This window comes from Palaemon carinicauda, chromosome 11, assembly GCF_036898095.1.
Source record: "Palaemon carinicauda isolate YSFRI2023 chromosome 11, ASM3689809v2, whole genome shotgun sequence".
Lineage (NCBI taxonomy): Eukaryota > Metazoa > Arthropoda > Malacostraca > Decapoda > Palaemonidae > Palaemon > Palaemon carinicauda.
The window spans coordinates 47,348,467-47,353,466 of NC_090735.1; the positions used below are offsets into that span (position 1 = coordinate 47,348,467).

General features: G+C 30.6%; 1 protein-coding gene across 1 annotated transcript in view; it reads left to right on the forward strand.

Moving 5' to 3' along the window:
* Positions 1-5,000, forward strand: part of LOC137649268 (protein FAM200A-like) — a 91,972-nt gene that overhangs the window by 29,255 nt on the left and 57,717 nt on the right. The window lies entirely within an intron of this gene.

Genomic DNA, 5,000 nt, shown 5'->3' on the forward strand with positions numbered 1-5,000 from the left:
CTTTATATCTTTCAATCTGCCTATTTATTGATCTATCTATTTGGTCAGATAGATATATCCACACAGACAGATGCTGTAGGACACCTTACACAAGTATATAGTCCCCTGTTGTCAAGTAGATACAAACGATTAAAGATTGAAATGTTTACCTTTCTATATCACCAACCGCTCTTAAACAACTATGGAAGCTAATTGATAATAATAAAATATCTTTTAATAACTTTTGCAGGTTGTACTTGCAATTCAAAACTTTAGAAATAATTTTCTAAATAAATTCACTAAATAACTGAAAGGAAATAAATTTTTGTAACGCAAGAGTATTCATACCAAATGTATGTTCCAAATTTCAAAGACCAGCGAAGTCTCCACTGGAGTTCGAGGCGATACGCACCAAATATCTTTTCGTCCAGAAAGAATTAATAGAATATTTAGGTTTTCATTGATGGATTTTTAACTGGAGAAAGGAAGAGACGATTTGTAACTGGGAAACATTTTGATATTGGAAGATTTTTAATATTAATTTTTTTCTCCAGTTTTTTTATTACTTTATGAATGATATTACGAAAGTCATGAAGCTTTTCTTCAATTCCAGGCATTTTGATGCATATAAAGACATTTATTTTCAACTACAATTTATTATAAGAAAATATAATTTAGAATGCTTCTGTTAAGCATTTTAAACATTTGAATTTCGAACCCAATGTCTTCAGAAGTAATTTGACGCATATAAAGACATGTTTAACTACAATTTATTATATAAAAAAAGGATTTTATTGCCTCCTCAAAACATTTACAATACCAACCCAATATCGACTTCGATGTGTTCAGAAATTTTATTTTAATAATACACCAGATACTTAATTGCAAAATTATTTTTAGTTGGAGTTCGCTCTCAGGAAATCACAACTCCATCTCGGTGAAACAAAGATCACTCTTCATCTAGAATCGACATTTTATTTATAATCTCAGGTGTTAATTCCTTGAATATGCAAATTTAATCTTCAGGCTACCAAAAATGGAATCTTACATTATGGAAATAACTACACACACATTATATATATATATATATATATATATATATATATATATATATATATATATATATATATATATATTTATATATACACACATACATACACACTTACGGATGCATGTAGTGATGTTTAAAGGCCACTTAGGAATAACAGAGGGAAGGGACAGTGACTTTGCTTTAGCAAGCAGGACAATGCCCTAGAGCAATGGTTCCCTAACTTTACCATGCCAAGGAGCCCCTAGACATCACGAGTCCCAGCCCAGGACCCCTAGCCAATCAAAAGTTATCATTACTGGCTAGGGCATCCTTTACATCATTACAACATAGGTAGGGAATTTACTATTTGCATATTCCTGCACGAGAAAAAGTATGAATAAACAAGTAAAAAATTTTCAGAATGTTTTATTGTTTTAAATTCAATACAGAGTTAAAATTGTAATAAATAAAAAACAGCCGCAATCGATAGATATTGAACGTATGTAAGGTCCCCACCGGTAACCAAAATAAAGGAAATACCCTTCATAAAAGTAATGTAGAATCAAAACAAACAGTATCAGACATAACATCTTGTTTAATGGGATGGGTGAGATTGATGGCTCCTACACAGCTGGTCAATGCGGGGCTTAATGTGAGTTAGTGCCTGACGCATGTCGTTGTCCACCTGTATGCGTGCTCTGTGCTTGGATTTAAGCATTGTCAATGTGGGAATCCTTTCTTACATATATATATATATATATATATATATATATATATATATATATATATATATATATATATATATATATATGTGTGTGTGTGTGTGTGTGTGTGTGTGTGTGTGTCTAATATATTCATCTTTATTATATAAGTGTCCATACATACAGACATCCATATGCCCCAACAAATGGAGTGAGAGATCGACCATGAAGCTTATTAATCGTTTTTGAACACGAGAATGGAAAGGCAATTAATTCTTGAGATTGATTGAAACTTTATTTCAGGCGATAGCTCCTTTTGTCGAAGTCGTTTCCTCGAGAAAATTATCCCTGAAATCTTGGAAAATATATGTTCAGAGCAAGGAGGATAAATCATTATATTTGATCTACAGTATTTTTCTATATTAGACTTTTTTCTTTATTAGATTTCAGGTTTCTTACAAATTATTTTTAAAATTATTTTTTGTAACTGTCAAGATTATCTATGAAATGTTGCAGTGATTATAATACATTTCAATAATTATTTATTGAAAATACAGAGTATATGTTATTATATATAGTATTTTAATTATATGTATTTATCCATCGTCTTAATTCTCGTCTTTGTATCAAGCTAATATTGATAATTGATACGGAAAATTCTGTACATTTATGATAATTAAGTAGTGGATATTTATTATTATTATTATTATTATCGTTCCCTTAATTATTATATCACATTTCCTCTCTTAAATTTTTCGTCATTGAATTCCAGGGCTGTTAAACGGTCAAAAACGTCAACCTGAGACCAGCTACGTTTTAGCAAATTATCTGAAGTTCCATTTTCCATATTTCTCATAGCAATTATCAGAGTGAAATGCAAGACATGACCTTCTGAATAACTTGGTTACAAATTTGAAGTGTCTATGACGCAGAAAAGTATATGACGAGACGTTACTTTGATATCCTTCATATTACATTTAGCTGATGTAGTCGTAAGAGGTGGTGTTTAAATGTGATATATTTTTAGTTGTCTTAATTCTTGCGGTCTTCTCTTAAGCCATATTCTATTAGTATAAATGGAATAATATTAGAATATCATATATATATATATATATATATATATATATATATATATATATATATATATATATATATATTTATATATATATATATATATATATATATATATATATATATATATATATATGTGTGTGTGTGTGTGTGTGCGTGTGTGAATGCATGTGTGTGTGTATGTGTGTTTGTATGTGCGTATGTGTAGCCAAATATATGAGCACACTTACAGGCTCTAAAATAACTTAGGCGCTGGTATTCAAAAGACCCGACAAACACTTTCTCCTATTGGGGGTTATTTTGCAATTATGCAATAAAGGACCTACATCAATGATTCACTTTTCAGTTTATTTTCTTTCTCAAAAAAACAAAGATAAAAAAAAAAAAATTGGGGGGAAGTCCGAGATAGAGCAGAGGCGTTCGCTATTAGCATATTTAAGAAGTTCATGAGTTTACTTAGGACTCCGTGTTGTTATGCCAACAAGAGGAGAACATCAGGCTCGTTCCCTTAAATAAATGTTTATTTATTACGTCCTTAGAAGGAGGCGCTTTGGCTCCATACGGCCCCATACGACGAAAGTATTCAATACGAATTCGTCTCTGTTGCGACCTGGGCCCAATAGAATTTCTCATTCTGCGCCGGAGAGGTTCATGGTAAACATTCGTGGGAACTTGTTTGACGGAGACTTACTCAAGTTGAAGAATTAATAGTTAAGTTTCTAACTTGTTTGTGATACGTTCTAAGACTTACTTAAATTGAATTGATAGTTATTCAGTTTTCTAACTTGTTTGTGATACGTTCTAAGACTTACCTAAACTGAATTGATAGTTATTCAGTTTTCTAACTTGTTTGTGGTACGTTCTAAGACTTACCTAAACTGAATTGATAGTTATTCAGTTTTCTATCTTGTTTGTGGTACGTTCTAAGACTTACCTAAACTGAATTGATAGTTATTCAGTTTTCTAACTTGTTTGTGGTACGTTCTAAGACTTACCTAAACTGAATTGATAGTTATTCAGTTTTGTAACTTGTTTGTGGTACGTTCTAAGACTTACCTAAATTGAATTGATAGTTATTCAGTTTTCTAACTTATTTGTGGTACGTTCTAAGACTTACTTAAACTGAATTGATAGTTATTCAGTTTTCTAACTTATTTGTGGTACGTTCTAAGACTTACTTAAACTGAATTGATAGTTATTCAGTTTTCTAACTTGTTTGTGATACGCTCTAAGACTTGCTTAAATTGAATCGATAGTTATTCAGTTTTCTAACTTGTTTGTGATACGTTCTAAGACTTGCTTAAATTGAATCGATAGTTATTCAGATTTGTAACTTGTTTGTGATACGTTCTAAGACGTGCTTAAATTGAATCGATAGTTATTCAGATTTGTAACTTGTTTGTGATACGTTCTAAGACTTGCTTAAATTGAATCGATAGTTATTCAGTTTTCTAACTTGTTAGTGATACGTTCTAAGACTTACCTAAATTGAATTGATAGTTATTCAGATTTGTAACTTGTTTGTGATACGTTCTAAGACTTACCTAAATTGAATTGATAGTTATTCAGTTTTCTAACTTGTTTGTGATACGCTCTAAGACTTGCTTAAATTGAATCGATAGTTATTCAGTTTTCTAACTTGTTTGTGATACGTTCTAAGACTTGCTTAAATTGAATCGATAGTTATTCAGTTTTCTAACTTGTTTGTGATACGTTCTAAGACTTGCTTAAATTGAATCGATAGTTATTCAGATTTGTAACTTGTTTGTGATACGTTCTAAGACTTACCTAAATTGAATTGATAGTTATTCAGTTTTCTAACTTGTTTGTGATACGCTCTAAGACTTGCTTAAATTGAATCGATAGTTATTCAGTTTTCTAACTTGTTTGTGATACGTTCTAAGACTTGCTTAAATTGAATCGATAGTTATTCAGATTTGTAACTTGTTTGTGATACGTTCTAAGACTTACCTAAATTGAATTGATAGTTATTCAGTTTTCTAACTTGTTTGTGATACGCTCTAAGACTTACTTAAACTGAATCGATAGTTATTCAGTTTTCTAACTTGTTTGTGATACGCTCTAAGACTTGCTTAAACTGAATCGATAGTTATTCAGTTTTCTAACTTGTTTGTGATACGTTCTAAGACTTGCTTAAATTGAATCGATAGTTATTCAGTTTTCTAACTTGTTTGTGATACGTTCTAAGACTTGCTTAA